This window comes from Toxorhynchites rutilus, chromosome 2 (genome assembly GCF_029784135.1).
Source record: "Toxorhynchites rutilus septentrionalis strain SRP chromosome 2, ASM2978413v1, whole genome shotgun sequence".
Lineage (NCBI taxonomy): Eukaryota > Metazoa > Arthropoda > Insecta > Diptera > Culicidae > Toxorhynchites > Toxorhynchites rutilus.
Genome location: NC_073745.1, coordinates 71,260,440 through 71,279,946, shown reverse-complemented (window position 1 = coordinate 71,279,946; position 19,507 = coordinate 71,260,440). Strand labels below are relative to the sequence as shown.

Genomic DNA, 19,507 nt, shown 5'->3' with positions numbered 1-19,507 from the left:
CTACATCCGGCGTAGGAGAACTTGAGTTCATCGATGGAATCATGACCAAGGAGATTTATTCGGACATTTTAAAGCGAAAACTACCAGTGTCTAAAGTTGGGTCGCAGATATACGTTCTCAAAGCTGGTATCGTAGTGGTTCTAGGAAAATCGTATCAAGGTTATGGAGTGCCAAGCCCGGTCTCCCGACCTTAATCCGATCTAGCATATCTGATCAATTTTGAAATTAAGCTCCAGGAGCAAAAACCAACAAGCATTCAGCAATTGCGGCAGGTGATCTCAACTGAATGAAAAATCACCACGGAAACAACTGCTGAGTTTGTTGAGTCGATGTCCTCACGTCTCAAATGAATTTGTTTTTTTTTATTTTGAATTCACATGAATTGTCATTGTTTTTACATAAATAATAATAATAAATTGGCTGAAAATCTCTTTAATAAAGAAAGAAAAAAAAAAAAAAAAAAAATGGGGATCAACACTAGGGTAGGAGCCTACCTGTTGGTCTCAAATGTTCCTATCTCACGCCTCCACGAAGATCATATGACGACATTTTTAGATCGGGCGTGAACTGGAAACACACACCTGGTCTTGGCTCCGAGAACGGGTGTCGAAAGTGGCTAAGTGAGGGGGTGCGAGCGAGTCAGAGCGCTATATCTCTCCCGGGGAAGGCCTCCCGGGTCATGGAGGCCTTGCCAACCCGCTGTCTCCCGGGCAAAGGAGATACACCCAGAAAATGGAGCTACGTTCACGAAGAATACTCAGAATGCGATCGCCCGAGGAGGGTCCCCGAACTGGAGCTGGTCCTGGAACGGGCGTAAGAGCGAGCGGCCAGCGGCTGGAGGGCGATGTGCAAGAGCGGGCCACCAGCCGGGTTCAACCCGAAGAGCTACCGCCACACGGAAACAGCAGCCATCGACATCACCAACGAAACGCTGCGCCTACGAGGCGTGTTGCGACTGTCAGACGACAGTCGTCCACACTTGTGGGTACTACTAGGCGACGGATCATGTGGACACATGAAATGAATGAATTCGTGATCCGCGCCTATTACATCTGCACTGCTTTGGAGACGGACATGAGCGGTCGCCCTCGAATACTCGCAATGTTCGAGGAAGCGTATCCAGAGTTCGTCGGGAGGCTTGACCAAAACGCGATGAACGCGAGGCGTAGAGCGATTGTACGCAACAATATGCTCTCCCAAACGCAAGTCGACGAGATCAAGCAGCAGGTGCAGAGAGAACTAAGCTCCAGAACAAGCAGAGCAAGCGATGTGTCGAGACGAAGTTCAGTACGGCTGAGCAATTCATTCGCGAGTGGGGCACGCGAATCAGCACCAGTGGAGGCCACAGTACAACAACCCCCTGAGCCGGAAGATCCACAGCCAGATCAACAACTACTACGCGATCTGGTCTTCCACTACGACGAGGCGATCTCACAGTTCCGCGACACAGACCCATTGTCGCGCCCCAGGATCCCGAAGTTGCAGCATTCCCGCAGGCTGACAAGTGCAGTAAAGCTCATGAACGAGCACGTTCTTCCGCTGCACTTGGTTGATGCTGAGAACATGGAGGAGCTGCAACTGAAAGTTTACTGTGCTGCTGTGGCGACCGCCAAAAGTTTAGGATACCGTATTAGGCCAAGAGGCGGACTGCTCCAACATCTCCGTGAAAGGCGTGAGCCTCCATGGCGAAGGAGATTGGAGCAACGGATCCTAAACAAGCGCGCCGCAATTGGAAGACTGATGGCGTACAAAAGAGGCAGCAGATCGGCGAAATTATGTCGCCAAGTTGCTGTGATCGTGCGGCCTACTGAACTTCGCCAGCTGGGAGCTCACCAGCTGACGGAAAAACTCGACACACTGGTACAGCAATTGAGCGTCCTAACTAAACGGCTGAAACGTTACTCTGACTCTGCAAAGCGCCAGGAACAAAATCGGATGTTCAGAGATAACGAAAAAGCGTTCTACGACCACATTAGCGACGAGAAGCCCGACTACCGCGAAGGTTTGCCAGATATTAGCGATGTGACGAACTTCTGGGCTGGTATTTGGGAGACCCCAGTAGAACATCGCGACGGGCAAATGTGGTTAAGACGGGAGGAGGAGAGTTGTGGTGAAATTGGAGAGATGCCAGCTATCATCGTCGGAGAGAACGATGTCCGCGAAGCCTCGCGGTACCTGAGGAACTGGGCAGCACCGGGCCCCGATGGTGTCCAGAACTTTTGGCACAAGAAGCTGACCGTCGCACATCCAAAGATAGCTGAGTGCTTCAACAAGGTGCTACGTGACCCACACAACCTTCCTGAATTCGCCACCCGTGGCGTCACCTTCCTCCTCCCGAAAGACAGCAACACATTGAACCCATCAAAGTACAGACCGATAACGTGCCTATCGAGTCTGTACAAAATACTGAGCAGCATAATTACCGCCAAAGTTTCTGCTCACTGCGAACAGCATCACATCATCGCAGAAGAGCAGAAAGGATGCAGGAAAAATACGCATGGCTGCAAAGACCAGGCCATCATCGACGCAGCCATAGTCGGCCAGGCGGTATATAACCAGCGGAACCTAAGTATGGCCTACATCGATTACAGGAAGGCTTATGACTCCATACCTCACTCGTTTCTCGTCCGGGTATTGGAGCTCTACAAAATTGATCCCGTCGTCGTTAGGTTCCTGCAGCATGCGATGAGGCAGTGGAGTACGTCTCTGCACCTCAGTGATGGGGAAAATGTGTTGCAGTCTAGAACGCTGCAGATAAAGAGGGGGATATTCCAAGGCGACTCTTTCAGCCCGCTTTGGTTTTGTCTGGCACTGAACCCCCTCAGTAGGACGCTCAATAGAAACGGTCATGGCTATAAAATAAGGTATGGCGACGGCGCCCACGAAGAAGTGACCCATACCTTTTACATGGACGATCTCAAGGTCTACGCTGATTCACGTCAGCGTCTAGGTGTAGCTATCCGGGTTGTCGAAGACATAAGCAGGGACATCTGTATGGAGTTCGGCCTCGACAAGTGTCGCTGTGTCCACCTGCTGAAAGGACAACTTACCGAATCCGGAGGCTACGAGGTCTATGACGGCGAGTTTATAAGAGACATGGTTCGTGGCGAATCCTATAAATATCTTGGATTCCGACAGCTCACCGGGATTCGCCACTCCGACATCAAGACGGAGCTGCGAGACAAGTTCTTGAGTCGAGTGAACTGTGTCCTGAGGACTTTCCTCAACGCGGGGAACAAGGTACGCGCGATCAACACATTCGCGGTTCCCCTGCTGACCTTCAGTTTTGGTGTAGTCAAATGGAGCAAAACTAACCTAGAGGACCTTGAGAGGAGGATGAGGAAAGCATTCAAAGAGGCCGGAATGCACCATCCTCAATCGGCACTGGAGAGAGTTTCACTACCACGCAAAGAAGGGGGACTTGGAATCGTCGACATTTCTGCACTGTGTGTTGCCCAGGTACGACAACTGCGCGAGTACTTCGCAGAACGCGCCAACCAAAACGCGCTATACCGGGCTGTCTGCGCCGCCGACAGAGGATACAGCGCTCTGCACTTGGCGCAAGCGGAGTACCAACTCAACTGCAATCTGCAGACAGTGGAGGAGAAGATTGCAGCTTGGAAGCAGAAGGCAGTGCATGGTGCCCACCCCCATCAACTGGACCGGCCACACGTCGACAAGGCCGCATCTAATCTGTGGCTAACGCGTGGTGAACTCTCTTCAGTAGTAGAAGCCGACATGATAGCCATCCAGGACAGGATAATGCCGACGAGAAACTGCAGGCGGTACGTCTGGCATCAAGACGTTGATGACATTTGCCGGATGTGCCATCAACCAGGTGAAAACATAGAGCACATTATGGGAGGCTGTCCCGTTTTGGCCAACGCAGCCTACACCGAGCGCCACAACAACGTGGCCCGTATTGTTCATCGACAACTGGCGCTCCAATGTGCTCTACTGGAAGACAACGTACCAAACTACCGGTACCTGCCTGCACCTGTCCTGGAAAATGACCGTTTCAAGCTGTACTGGGATCGCACTGTTCTGACCGACCTCTCGATCCACCACAACCGCCCAGATATAATGGTTTACGACAAAAGCGACCGCAAAGTCACCATCATCGATGTCGCTATTCCACTGAACCAGAATCTGGAGGAGACCCACGGTCGCAAAATCTGCAAGTACCGACCATTGGCCGTGGAGCTCAAGGAACTGTGGGGGCTAAGGGAGGTCCCAAGAATTGTTCCAGTCGTTCTCTCTGGAACTGGAATTATCCCGAAGACACTTCTGGAAGCGCTAAAGGTGTTGAACATCGAGAAGGAATTGGCCGGCATCCAAAAGTCGGTCATCCTTAGCACCTGCGCGATTGTCCGACAATTCCTCGGTCAGGACTAAAACAGCACGAGCATGCAGATACGTGCATTCCGCAGAGCCTAGTCCCCCTTTGGCATTCAGAAGCCCGGGGGCAGGTGAAAATTCTGGCTAGGTTCGCCTAGTTAAGAAGTGAGATAAGTCTGCCACTAAAAAAAAAAAAATTCTCAAATGGGGATCAACATAGGGTAGGAGCCTGCCTGTTGGTCTCAAATGTTCCTATCTCACGCCTCCACGAAGATCATATGACGACATTTTTAGATCGGGCGTGAACTGGAAACACACACCTGGTCTTGGCTCCGAGAACGGGTGTCGAAAGTGGCTAAGTGAGGGGGTGCGAGCGAGTCAGAGCGCTATATCTCTCCCGGGGAAGGCCTCCCGGGTCATGGAGGCCTTGCCAACCCGCTGTCTCCCGGGCAAAGGAGATACACCCAATAAAATGGAGCTACGATCACGAAGAATAATTAGAATGCGATCACCCGAGGAGGGTCCCCGAACTGGAGCTGGTCCTGGAACGGGCGTAAGAGCGAGCGGCCAGCGGCTGGAGGGCGATGTGCAAGAGCGGGCCACCAGCCGGGTTCAACCCGAAGAGCTACCGCCACACGGAAACAGCAGCCATCGACATCACCCAAGAAACGCTGCGCCTACGAGACGTGTTGCGACTGCCAGACGACAGTCGTCCACACTTGTGGGTACCACTAGGCGCCGGATCATGTGGACACACGAAATGAATGAATTCGTGATCCGCGCCTATTACATCTGCACTGCTTTGGAGACGGACATGAGCGGTCGCCCTCGAATACTAACAATGTTCGAGGAAGCGTATCCAGAGTTCGTCGGGAGGCTTGATCAGAACGCGATGAACGCGAGGCGTAGAGCGATAGTACGCAACAACATGCTCTCCCAAACGCAAATCGACGAGATCAAGCAGCAGGTGCAGAGAGAAATAAGCTCCAGGAACAACAGAGCAAGCGATGTGTCGAGACGAAGTTCAGTACGGCTGAGCAATTCATTCGCGAGTGGAGCACGCGAATCAGCACCAGTGGAGGCCACAGTACAACAACCCCCTGAGCCGGAAGACCCACAGCCAGATCAACAACTACTACGCGATCTGGTCTTCCACTACGACGAGGCGATCTCACAGTTCCGCGACACAGACCCATTGTCGCGCCCCAGGATCCCGAAGTTGCAGCATTCCCGCAGGCTGACAAGTGCAGTAAAGCTCATGAACGAGCACGTTCTTCCGCTGCACTTGGTTGATGCTGAGAACATGGAGGAGCTGCAACTGAAAGTTTACTGTGCTGCTGTGGCGACCGCCAAAAGTTTAGGATACCGTATTAGGCCAAGAGGCGGACTGCTCCAACATCTCCGTGAAAGGCGTGAGCCTCCATGGCGAAGGAGATTGGAGCAACGGATCCTAAACAAGCGCGCCGCAATTGGAAGACTGATGGCGTACAAAAGAGGCAGCAGATCGGCGAAATTATGTCGCCAAGTTGCTGTGATCGTGCGGCCTACTGAACTTCGCCAGCTGGGAGCTCACCAGCTGACGGAAAAACTCGACACACTGGTACAGCAATTGAGCGTCCTAACTAAACGGCTGAAACGTTACTCTGACTCTGCAAAGCGCCAGGAACAAAATCGGATGTTCAGAGATAACGAAAAAGCGTTCTACGACCACATTAGCGACGAGAAGCCCGACTACCGCGAAGGTTTGCCAGATATTAGCGATGTGACGAACTTCTGGGCTGGTATTTGGGAGACCCCAGTAGAACATCGCGACGGGCAAATGTGGTTAAGACGGGAGGAGGAGAGTTGTGGTGAAATTGGAGAGATGCCAGCTATCATCGTCGGAGAGAACGATGTCCGCGAAGCCTCGCGGTACCTGAGGAACTGGGCAGCACCGGGCCCCGATGGTGTCCAGAACTTTTGGCACAAGAAGCTGACCGTCGCACATCCAAAGATAGCTGAGTGCTTCAACAAGGTGCTACGTGACCCACACAACCTTCCTGAATTCGCCACCCGTGGCGTCACCTTCCTCCTCCCGAAAGACAGCAACACATTGAACCCATCAAAGTACAGACCGATAACGTGCCTATCGAGTCTGTACAAAATACTGAGCAGCATAATTACCGCCAAAGTTTCTGCTCACTGCGAACAGCATCACATCATCGCAGAAGAGCAGAAAGGATGCAGGAAAAATACGCATGGCTGCAAAGACCAGGCCATCATCGACGCAGCCATAGTCGGCCAGGCGGTATATAACCAGCGGAACCTAAGTATGGCCTACATCGATTACAGGAAGGCTTATGACTCCATACCTCACTCGTTTCTCGTCCGGGTATTGGAGCTCTACAAAATTGATCCCGTCGTCGTTAGGTTCCTGCAGCATGCGATGAGGCAGTGGAGTACGTCTCTGCACCTCAGTGATGGGGAAAATGTGTTGCAGTCTAGAACGCTGCAGATAAAGAGGGGGATATTCCAAGGCGACTCTTTCAGCCCGCTTTGGTTTTGTCTGGCACTGAACCCCCTCAGTAGGACGCTCAATAGAAACGGTCATGGCTATAAAATAAGGTATGGCGACGGCGCTCACGAAGAAGTGACCCATACCTTCTACATGGATGATCTCAAGGTCTACGCTGATTCACGTCAGCGTCTAGGTGTAGCTATCCGGGTTGTCGAAGACATAAGCAGGGACATCTGCATGGAGTTCGGCCTTGACAAGTGCCGCTGTGTCCATCTGCTGAAAGGGCAGCTTACCGAATCCGGAGGTTACGAGGTCTATGACGGCGAGTTCATAAGAGACATGGTTCGTGGCGAATCCTATAAATATCTTGGATTCCGACAGCTCACCGGGATTCGCCACTCCGACATCAAGACGGAGCTGCGAGACAAGTTCTTGAGTCGAGTGAACTGTGTCCTGAGGACTTTCCTCAACGCGGGGAACAAGGTACGCGCGATCAACACATTCGCGGTTCCCCTGCTGACCTTCAGTTTTGGTGTAGTCAAATGGAGCAAAACTGACCTAGAGGACCTTGAGAGGAGGATGAGAAAAGCATTTAAAGAGGCCGGAATGCACCATCCTCAATCGGCACTGGAGAGAGTTTCACTGCCACGCAAAGAAGGGGGACTTGGAATAGTCGACATATCTGCACTGTGTGTTGCCCAGGTACGACAACTGCGCGAGTACTTCGCAGAACGCGCCAACCAAAACGCGCTATACCGGGCTGTCTGCGCCGCCGACAGAGGATACAGCGCTCTGCACTTGGCGCAAGCGGGGTACCAACTCAACTGCAATCTGCAGACAGTGGAGGAGAAGATTGCAGCTTGGAAGCAGAAGGCAGTGCATGGTGCCCACCCCCATCAACTGGATCGGCCACACGTCGACAAGGCCGCATCTAATCTGTGGCTAACGCGTGGTGAACTCTCTTCAGTAGTAGAAGCCGACATGATAGCCATCCAGGACAGGATAATGCCGACGAGAAACTGCAGGCGGTACGTCTGGCATCAAGACGTTGATGACATTTGCCGGATGTGCCATCAACCAGGTGAAAACATAGAGCACATTATGGGAGGCTGTCCCGTTTTGGCCAACGCAGCCTACACCGAGCGCCACAACAACGTGGCCCGTATTGTTCATCGACAACTGGCGCTCCAATGTGCTCTACTGGAAGACAACGTACCAAACTACCGGTACCTGCCTGCACCTGTCCTGGAAAATGACCGTTTCAAGCTGTACTGGGATCGCACTGTTCTGACCGACCTCTCGATCCACCACAACCGTCCAGATATAATGGTTTACGACAAGAGCGACCGCAAAGTCACCATCATCGATGTCGCTATTCCACTGAACCAGAATCTGGAGGAGACCCACGGTCGCAAAATCTGCATGTACCGACCATTGGCCGTGGAGCTCAAGGAACTGTGGGGGCTAAGGGAGGTCCCAAGAATTGTTCCAGTCGTTCTCTCTGGAACTGGAATTATCCCGAAGACACTTCTGGAAGCGCTAAAGGTGTTGAACATGGAGAAGGAATTGGCCGGCATCCAAAAGTCGGTCATCCTTAGCACCTGCGCGATTGTCCGACAATTTCTCGGTCAGGACTGAAACAGCACGAGCATGCAGATACGTGCATTCCGCAGAGCCTAGTCCCCCTTTGGCATTCAGAAGCCCGGGGGCAGGTGAAAATTCTGGCTAGGTTCGCCTAGTTAAGAAGTGAGATAAGTCTGCCAAAAAAAAAAAAAAAGATGGTTCTCAAATGGGGATCAACACTAGGGTAGGAGCCTACCTGTTGGTCTCAAATGTTCCTATCTCACGCCTCCACGAAGATCATATGACGACATTTTTAGATCGGGCGTGAACTGGAAACACACACCTGGTCTTGGCTCCGAGAACGGGTGTCGAAAGTGGCTAAGTGAGGGGGTGCGAGCGAGTCAGAGCGCTATATCTCTCCCGGGGAAGGCCTCCCGGGTCATGGAGGCCTTGCCAACCCGCTGTCTCCCGGGCAAAGGAGATACACCCAGAAAATGGAGCTACGTTCACGAAGAATACTCAGAATGCGATCGCCCGAGGAGGGTCCCCGAACTGGAGCTGGTCCTGGAACGGGCGTAAGAGCGAGCGGCCAGCGGCTGGAGGGCGATGTGCAAGAGCGGGCCACCAGCCGGGTTCAACCCGAAGAGCTACCGCCACACGGAAACAGCAGCCATCGACATCACCAACGAAACGCTGCGCCTACGAGGCGTGTTGCGACTGTCAGACGACAGTCGTCCACACTTGTGGGTACTACTAGGCGACGGATCATGTGGACACATGAAATGAATGAATTCGTGATCCGCGCCTATTACATCTGCACTGCTTTGGAGACGGACATGAGCGGTCGCCCTCGAATACTCGCAATGTTCGAGGAAGCGTATCCAGAGTTCGTCGGGAGGCTTGACCAAAACGCGATGAACGCGAGGCGTAGAGCGATTGTACGCAACAATATGCTCTCCCAAACGCAAGTCGACGAGATCAAGCAGCAGGTGCAGAGAGAACTAAGCTCCAGAACAAGCAGAGCAAGCGATGTGTCGAGACGAAGTTCAGTACGGCTGAGCAATTCATTCGCGAGTGGGGCACGCGAATCAGCACCAGTGGAGGCCACAGTACAACAACCCCCTGAGCCGGAAGATCCACAGCCAGATCAACAACTACTACGCGATCTGGTCTTCCATTACGACGAGGCGATCTCACAGTTCCGCGACACGGACCCTTTGTCGCGCCCCAGGATCCCGAAGTTGCAGCATTCCCGCAGGCTGACAAGTGCAGTAAAGCTCATGAACGAGCACGTTCTTCCGCTGCACTTGGTTGATGCTGAGAACATGGAGGAGCTGCAACTGAAAGTTTACTGTGCTGCTGTGGCGACCGCCAAAAGTTTAGGATACCGTATTAGGCCAAGAGGCGGACTGCTCCAACATCTCCGTGAAAGGCGTGAGCCTCCATGGCGAAGGAGATTGGAGCAACGGATCCTAAACAAGCGCGCCGCAATTGGAAGACTGATGGCGTACAAAAGAGGCAGCAGATCGGCGAAATTATGTCGCCAAGTTGCTGTGATCGTGCGGCCTACTGAACTTCGCCAGCTGGGAGCTCACCAGCTGACGGAAAAACTCGACACACTGGTACAGCAATTGAGCGTCCTAACTAAACGGCTGAAACGTTACTCTGACTCTGCAAAGCGCCAGGAACAAAATCGGATGTTCAGAGATAACGAAAAAGCGTTCTACGACCACATTAGCGACGAGAAGCCCGACTACCGCGAAGGTTTGCCAGATATTAGCGATGTGACGAACTTCTGGGCTGGTATTTGGGAGACCCCAGTAGAACATCGCGACGGGCAAATGTGGTTAAGACGGGAGGAGGAGAGTTGTGGTGAAATTGGAGAGATGCCAGCTATCATCGTCGGAGAGAACGATGTCCGCGAAGCCTCGCGGTACCTGAGGAACTGGGCAGCACCGGGCCCCGATGGTGTCCAGAACTTTTGGCACAAGAAGCTGACCGTCGCACATCCAAAGATAGCTGAGTGCTTCAACAAGGTGCTACGTGACCCACACAACCTTCCTGAATTCGCCACCCGTGGCGTCACCTTCCTCCTCCCGAAAGACAGCAACACATTGAACCCATCAAAGTACAGACCGATAACGTGCCTATCGAGTCTGTACAAAATACTGAGCAGCATAATTACCGCCAAAGTTTCTGCTCACTGCGAACAGCATCACATCATCGCAGAAGAGCAGAAAGGATGCAGGAAAAATACGCATGGCTGCAAAGACCAGGCCATCATCGACGCAGCCATAGTCGGCCAGGCGGTATATAACCAGCGGAACCTAAGTATGGCCTACATCGATTACAGGAAGGCTTATGACTCCATACCTCACTCGTTTCTCGTCCGGGTATTGGAGCTCTACAAAATTGATCCCGTCGTCGTTAGGTTCCTGCAGCATGCGATGAGGCAGTGGAGTACGTCTCTGCACCTCAGTGATGGGGAAAATGTGTTGCAGTCTAGAACGCTGCAGATAAAGAGGGGGATATTCCAAGGCGACTCTTTCAGCCCGCTTTGGTTTTGTCTGGCACTGAACCCCCTCAGTAGGACGCTCAATAGAAACGGTCATGGCTATAAAATAAGGTATGGCGACGGCGCCCACGAAGAAGTGACCCATACCTTTTACATGGACGATCTCAAGGTCTACGCTGATTCACGTCAGCGTCTAGGTGTAGCTATCCGGGTTGTCGAAGACATAAGCAGGGACATCTGTATGGAGTTCGGCCTCGACAAGTGTCGCTGTGTCCACCTGCTGAAAGGACAACTTACCGAATCCGGAGGCTACGAGGTCTATGACGGCGAGTTTATAAGAGACATGGTTCGTGGCGAATCCTATAAATATCTTGGATTCCGACAGCTCACCGGGATTCGCCACTCCGACATCAAGACGCAGCTGCGAGACAAGTTCTTGAGTCGAGTGAACTGTGTCCTGAGGACTTTCCTCAACGCGGGGAACAAGGTACGCGCGATCAACACATTCGCGGTTCCCCTGCTGACCTTCAGTTTTGGTGTAGTCAAATGGAGCAAAACTAACCTAGAGGACCTTGAGAGGAGGATGAGGAAAGCATTCAAAGAGGCCGGAATGTACCATCCTCAATCGGCACTGGAGAGAGTTTCACTACCACGCAAAGAAGGGGGACTTGGAATCGTCGACATTTCTGCACTGTGTGTTGCCCAGGTACGACAACTGCGCGAGTACTTCGCAGAACGCGCCAACCAAAACGCGCTATACCGGGCTGTCTGCGCCGCCGACAGAGGATACAGCGCTCTGCACTTGGCGCAAGCGGAGTACCAACTCAACTGCAATCTGCAGACAGTGGAGGAGAAGATTGCAGCTTGGAAGCAGAAGGCAGTGCATGGTGCCCACCCCCATCAACTGGACCGGCCACACGTCGACAAGGCCGCATCTAATCTGTGGCTAACGCGTGGTGAACTCTCTTCAGTAGTAGAAGCCGACATGATAGCCATCCAGGACAGGATAATGCCGACGAGAAACTGCAGGCGGTACGTCTGGCATCAAGACGTTGATGACATTTGCCGGATGTGCCATCAACCAGGTGAAAACATAGAGCACATTATGGGAGGCTGTCCCGTTTTGGCCAACGCAGCCTACACCGAGCGCCACAACAACGTGGCCCGTATTGTTCATCGACAACTGGCGCTCCAATGTGCTCTACTGGAAGACAACGTACCAAACTACCGGTACCTGCCTGCACCTGTCCTGGAAAATGACCGTTTCAAGCTGTACTGGGATCGCACTGTTCTGACCGACCTCTCGATCCACCACAACCGCCCAGATATAATGGTTTACGACAAGAGCGACCGCAAAGTCACCATCATCGATGTCGCTATTCCACTGAACCAGAATCTGGAGGAGACCCACGGTCGCAAAATCTGCAAGTACCGACCATTGGCCGTGGAGCTCAAGGAACTGTGGGGGCTAAGGGAGGTCCCAAGAATTGTTCCAGTCGTTCTCTCTGGAACTGGAATTATCCCGAAGACACTTCTGGAAGCGCTAAAGGTGTTGAACATCGAGAAGGAATTGGCCGGCATCCAAAAGTCGGTCATCCTTAGCACCTGCGCGATTGTCCGACAATTCCTCGGTCAGGACTAAAACAGCACGAGCATGCAGATACGTGCATTCCGCAGAGCCTAGTCCCCCTTTGGCATTCAGAAGCCCGGGGGCAGGTGAAAATTCTGGCTAGGTTCGCCTAGTTAAGAAGTGAGATAAGTCTGCCAAATAAAAAAAAAAAAAAAAATAAATAATAAATTGATCAACAATCAACCGTGTTTTAATTTTCAGGTGGGTTTTTTGGAAGGAATATTATTTTTCACTGGGGGTGGATAAACTTTTTTTTTGCATACTCTATATGAGACAATGTGGTTCTCCGAGTGGGAATCTCATGCACGTCAAAATGGGGGATCGGTTTTGGGGGGATTTTTTCTTAGTATAAATTCCTTGCACTGTGGTCACGCGTTATCTAGAGATTGCAGTAATGCGAATTCGAATCATTCGGCAAATCGACCACCACTGATTGCCACTGGGAGTGAGATTTTAACAATTTAAATTGTGATCCACATCTTTTTTGAACTGAATCTATTGAGCTCGGGTAGAATTTTTTCCAGCGGTTCAAAATATTTGAAGTGCTCAGGAAACTTTATAGCCGTCTAAAAATATTCTATGCTGTTTTTTTTTCGCTTGACAACAGGATAGATGTAACACGCTTAATAAAGTTTGCACTATATTTGGGACAGTTTCGTGAAGTTTTTCAGATATGTGCAATCTTCAATCATATTCAACATGGAGCTAATTCGGTCTACGCATTTTAGAGTGTAACGAAAAGAGGGAACACTCTATTGTGCTGCAAACCACTTTCCTAACTGTTACATAACTGAATTTTTACGACTTTTCTATCCATTTTGTTTATTTATTCAGGCTCATAAGCATTTTAGCTGTTACAGAGGCGGGTTTTAGTCGTGTACATGTTACATATTTAGGTTTCCATAAATTGCAAATTACTCAGTAGTTAGTAGCCATTTAGGCGTGAGAGTATTTTTTCTTCTGTTCCATTACATTATGATAAATTACACAGTAACAGCCATTTCAACGTAGGAGTATTCTTTTTGTTCGTCCATTGTTCAGCAGACCGGACAACGGAAACAGTTGATTTTGATCATTGTTGGATTATTAATAGCACAACAGCCCGACGTTTCTTGCAGAGCAGAGCAGTTGTATTGATGAATCGATCTTCATTCGACCGAGGATCGATCTCTATCGCTGATGATTGTTGCGTGGACGTAGTTATTTTATAACAACATAAAGATGACCAATTGAGGGTCCTGAGTTTTGAACTCACGAGTAAGTGAACGCTCGTGAGTTCGACTTTGTTCAAAAACAAAGCGACAAGCTTCAAAGAAGAAGTTCGATTACAAACGTCTAAATTCATCCCAACACTTTGCATTAAATATTGTTTTCAACCAAAGTGTTTCTATCTTCTCTCCTTTTTACATATTGAACAATTCCATGCCAAATCATCCGAAAAATAGTAAATTTTGACGCGACCCTCTTCGATTTTACTGAAATATGGTACATCTACCTAAAATTACAACTTTCGATATCATAAGATCAATTTAAATTACGACTGATATTTTAAAAGGACGTATTTAAAATCATTGATCTTTCTTACAATAAATCGTAACTCAAAATCCAGATGTCAGATTGATATACGATATGTGACAAACTTGTTGGAAAATTAATGAACTATTTAGGAAAAATCCCATTTTAAATGCACTGATAAAAAATCTCACTCCAAAATAGAATTTAATACATCTTAAAAACAAAACCCAAAGTTTGAGTTTTTTGAAAATCGAAAAATCACCCAAGTAAAGAAAATCTGGGTTTAAAAAAAATGTTGATGCTAAATGTCTTAAAGTTTTATGAAACGTCGAGATATACTAACATATCGAAAATTTTGTTTTGTCAAAAATCGACACCCTGGGAGTTTGAGTTTTTCGAGTTTTTTTTTCGGAGAACGAGGCAAAGCGTATGGTTTAGGGTGCCAATGAAAGTGATCATCTCGATTTTTCATATGAATCTTCGTGTTCAATGTTAATTTTTTTAAAGTTTTTTAAATCCCGAAAAATCACCGGAAAACGAGGTTTTCAAAAAAATATTTTTGATGCCAAATGCCATAAAATTGCATGACATGTCGATATTTACAATTATCTGAAAAAACATCTGCGACACTAGTAAATATAGTCCGATTGAGCTAATATTATGCATTGGGTATTTCATCGTGTAAATAAACATTTCGCAGCAAGTTCTCGAATGAAAAATCGAGAAAAATATTTTTATCGACACCGAAAATTATACGTTTTGCCTCGTATTCCAAAAGAAAAAAAATGTCGATTTTCGATAAAAATGAGATGACAGTAGATATCGTTTCATGCAATTTAAAGACATTTGGTATTATTTTTTTTTGAAAACATCGATTTTCTTTACTTCCTTTACTCTAATTTTCAAATTTTCTAAAAACTCAAACTTTGACCGCTTTGCGCCACTCTCCTTCAAGTCCGATTTAGCTGATATTTTGCATTTAACAGATTTCAAATGCAAATTACGCAGAATTGTTCTTACGATATATGATATAATATATATATCATTAGACGGCAAATTCAGTCAGCTATTGAACAATTTAACGAATAAAAGAGGTATATTTCCCGAGCGAATGCGAAGCTAATTCATGGGTTATGCATTCTTTCATTCAGCTCAGTTCCCGTGAATATTGTATATAACACAAAATTGTGTGCAAAAATTCGTTCTATCGAATGAATTAGACATCCAATCAATGTGTAGGAATAAGGGTAATGCAGATGGCGGAGTGGGTTAGTGAAATGGTTCCAATTTCATAGAAAAAAATCATCATTTCAACGATACCAAGGTGATATTGTGTTGGCTCACAGTGTCAGCTCACTGCGTTTCATAACTATAGAACCACTTCATTTTTCTGAGTTTCCAGAGATATATAAGAAGTCGGTTCATTCGAAGTATATAGTGTAGGAAATAATAACTATCTTCACTTATAAGACTGACCATCTCAACTTTATTGTTATGTCCAGGCGAGAAACATTCGAAAAACTAAAATTCCAGTGTTTCATAACTATAGAACCAGATGGAAAAACTCTCACTCCATCACAAAATTAACGTCAATTTCACATGTTTCTAGTTCGTAGGTCATCTTTAGTTCACAATTAGTTCAAATAACCCATTCGGGGTGGTTTCGACCAAGCTGCGCCATGTTGTAGTGTGCATCTCGTTCTACGCAGAAGATACTGCTCGGTGAGGCTCTTCAAACCACACATACTGCTTGTAAGTTGCATTTACTATTCATCCGATCACTCCTCAGAAGTTCTTGACAGGGGTTTGATTTGGTAAACAAGCTGACCAATCCAGAATCTGAAGCCCCTTTTCATTAAACCATGCCATGATCTTCCGGATTTTATGAATTGATGCCGAATTACCCAATTATCAAATTGTTTTTGAGGAAAAAAAGCAGTAAATGATTCTGAAGTACTTTGTTGCACTTCTGACTGTTCATTCGTGTTAATGGTAAGCTATCTAAACCAGGCCTTTTTGAGAAAATTCTCCCCAAACTATGAAAATGTCATTTTTAAAGCTGCGGATCGAAAAACTAATGTGGAAGCTAATCCCCTGGGTATCACTATTTCAGGAGAACTTCTCTGATGAAAAGAAATTCAACTTGAATGGAATTTTTTCATACTGGATGGATTTACAGAAGGTGTCATTTAATTTTTCAACTCGTAACAATGCAGGCGGCAGTTTGATGGTTAGAGCGAAAAACAGTTTTTTCATGGTCACCCTAAAGCAACTTAGAAAAAAATGCACTATATCGGTTATTCCAAGAGTAAAAAAAACTTTGTTCTACAAAGATATCTCAAATAACTGGGACTACAACATCATTGAACTATGTTTATCTTTATCTATAAAAAATAAGAAAGTTATATTTTATATTTCATCGTCAATTTTTGTCAACCTATTTTTGATAACATAAAAATGAGCGCTCTATCATATGCAACAACTTTGTCGAAGACAGATTTTACCTAGGGAATAAATGTCGAGATCTAAATGATAATTTCCTTTCAAATCCACCTCCTACACCATTGTGTACTGTTTGGGGGAATATGAGTAGTGGCAACTTACCAAGTCCGACCCATATCGTCACCAGATCACCATCAATCTGTTAAAATTTCTGATCAGTATGACTGAGATCAAATATGTGTCGGTGGGAGATACAAGTGCAACAAGATAGCATTTCGTAGCAGTGGCTGTTTTGGTAGCTATCTGTGCAGGGCAATATGAAACAAATCTGCCAAATTACGGTCTGAAACCCTGTATGATTTCCATGTGCGCTGGAAGCCCTGTCTGATAAATATAATTTTGATGCGAGAATGATTTTAAGAATTTGATGAAGAAAAACACGTTCGGTGTTCTACCACCATTGATGTTGATTACCTAAAGTTTAGTTGTTATTCGATATTTTTCTCACCATCTATGCAATCCATGCAATCTATGAGTGAATAATTCTGTTGGTGTCGGTTATGCAAACTAGATAATATTAATGCTCATTTGTGCTTGTCTCTAGATTCAAGCATCTCGATCTCACCCCTTATGCAAAAGGTAGTTACTCGATTCGTTTCCAATTTCTTCTGGTTCGAGACAAATTGACATATTGCGTTAGTCATGATCACTGCTGTTATGCACAGATATGTTATCGAATCACCAGGAAGAGTTCAATGCATCGTATGAATTCAATTTTGTGCAGAAACCCGTTTCAATATTAAAAATTAAAATAAATTTAAATACACTCACTATTCACACTTCCGATCTTTCAAACTGTTAGTCGCAACGACTATCTAAAAGGTTCATTCAAAATACGATTCGATGACCATGAACCAGTGGAAGCGGAGACTGCTATCTCGTGATGATCACGTTTCTACACTCAATCACTTAGCCGAAACTCGAGACTACCCTGATCGGAGAACAATTAGTCTTCTTCAGTTGTAGAACCACTCAGTTATCACATAGTTTTGTACGTCCGATTCGACAAACGACTCAATTCAATTAGGTGTTCTCGTTTGCAAATCTTGCCTTCAGACTCTTATCATGCTCTTGTTTACAGCAGACAACTGTTATCACATCACTCTCGGATAAATGGACAAACTCTGTCCGGCAGAGGAGCAACCGATTGTTTACATCTCGCAGTAGATCGCGGTAGGGTTCCACCCGCGGGAGGCGCCTCAATACGTTTTTCGCGCGCAACACTTGGTCCGTATCAACGTGCCAACGCACGCAATTTAGATTAATTGTTTTTATGAAGGCGATCGGCAGTTCGAGAATCGATTGATATACACAGATACTTCAGTGTTGTGTTCGATGGCACCTCTTCACTGGGCGGCGTCCGCAGCTCGAATGGGACATGGGCATGGGATCTGCGCTGGTGTCAACTGCTTATAGGCAGCCACACTGTCGTCACGGTTTGTTGCGATTTGTCTGCAACGAACCAGTTATCAGGAATGAGGCCCAGAACTAACTGTCGGCTTGTCAGTAGTGTCTTACGAGCAAATGGTCTATAGTATTCGTCAGAATTAATATCGTAGATGTCACGTGAGTATTCCAGTGTGAATGTTATTCATGTTGTTTTCGAATTATTCTATTATACGCGCGCTGCGCGTAAAATGATATAAGGAGATGCAGTAGAAGTAAAAACGCCGCAAGCTGAGTAAAAACCCCGCCGATGACTGAGTGACACAAGAATAGATAATAAATAAACTATTTTTTGTAAACTCGCGGAACCAAAAAGGCAATATCATTTGATGGAATGATAATTTTATCGAATTATCCACACGGAGAATGATTCAAAATGCAGTACAAAATTATAATACCAGGTGTGTAAATATGAAACAGAAATTTGTCGAAATATTGTTTCAACTATTCAACTGTTCTTCTTCTTCGGTGGCACTAACGTTTCTGGAGAAACTCGCCGCCTCAACGGAGTGTTATTACTTGCGTCATTTTTATTAGTATAATATGGACAGGTGGTTGATTTGTATAGTTACATTTTGAATTTCAGGTTTATGTTAATGAGAACACCTTCTACATGTTATTCTATTATATTCGAACCACCCTATGGCAATGAATAATGATCAAAAGTGGTACAGTCATACCTCGATATAAAGCAACCTCGATATAACGTAACTCGATATAACGTAACTTTTTAAGATGTCTTAGAATTAAAAATAAACGATACAGAAATAATTTTTGGAGTATAAATTATTTCGAATAAATGTTTCTAGTAAGTCTTGAAACAAATAAGTACTGTAAAAAAGGGGTAGCATTGGTCTTTTCATCAATGTTTTGTAAATATATACTATCTAAACCCAATAATATTATGTATTTTCAAGATAAGTACTGCCCTAGTTGAAACGGAAGGAAATAAAGCTTACATTTTTTTTAAAACAAATCAAATTTATTAAAATAAATGTCTCACGTCTAGTTTTAATTTTGGATCTCAATCTGATAACGGAATTTTTCAATAAAGTTGAATTAATTTAGTTCTGGAAACTTACGACGCATATCGATACATGGTTGAATTTGTACTTAACAAACATTTTACAAACGTAAAAAATGACTCCGATCGTTCCATTTAGCTGATTGGAACATTTCAGGAAATATGTTTGTGTTACTATTACCTGATTTTATTACATATTTTTTCATAAAAAGGAACTTATAGAAAAGCAATGTACGGATTGTTTTGTATTACAGTCCACGACAATGAAATACGCATACCTTCAACCTGATATCCTAGGGTGATCTTTCCACTTAATATAATGGCATTTTTTGGCATGTTTCAAGAACAGAGTTCAGAGGAATTTCCATTTGGAGATAAAGTAAGTCAAACATAGAAACTATAACATAAACATTGATACTAGAGATGAAACGGATATCCGGCTTATCCGGCCAATATTTGCTAGATGACTGGATACCG

At 46.6% G+C, this 19,507-nt stretch overlaps 1 protein-coding gene across 6 annotated transcripts in view; it reads right to left on the bottom strand.

The window, feature by feature from the left end:
- Positions 1 to 17,952, bottom strand: part of LOC129769244 (arylsulfatase B-like) — a 33,349-nt gene extending 15,397 nt beyond the window's left edge. Inside the window, exon 1 of one of the 6 annotated variants that reach the window (XM_055771362.1) lies at positions 17,332 to 17,952. The gene's annotated coding sequence lies outside the window, so the exon portion shown is untranslated. Of the gene's footprint in view, positions 1 to 494; positions 686 to 17,008; positions 17,263 to 17,325 lie in introns of those variants that run through there. The other 5 variants (XM_055771357.1, XM_055771356.1, XM_055771363.1 and 2 more) reach the window with 5 other exon arrangements.
- Positions 17,953 to 19,507: the final 1,555 nt, after the last annotated feature.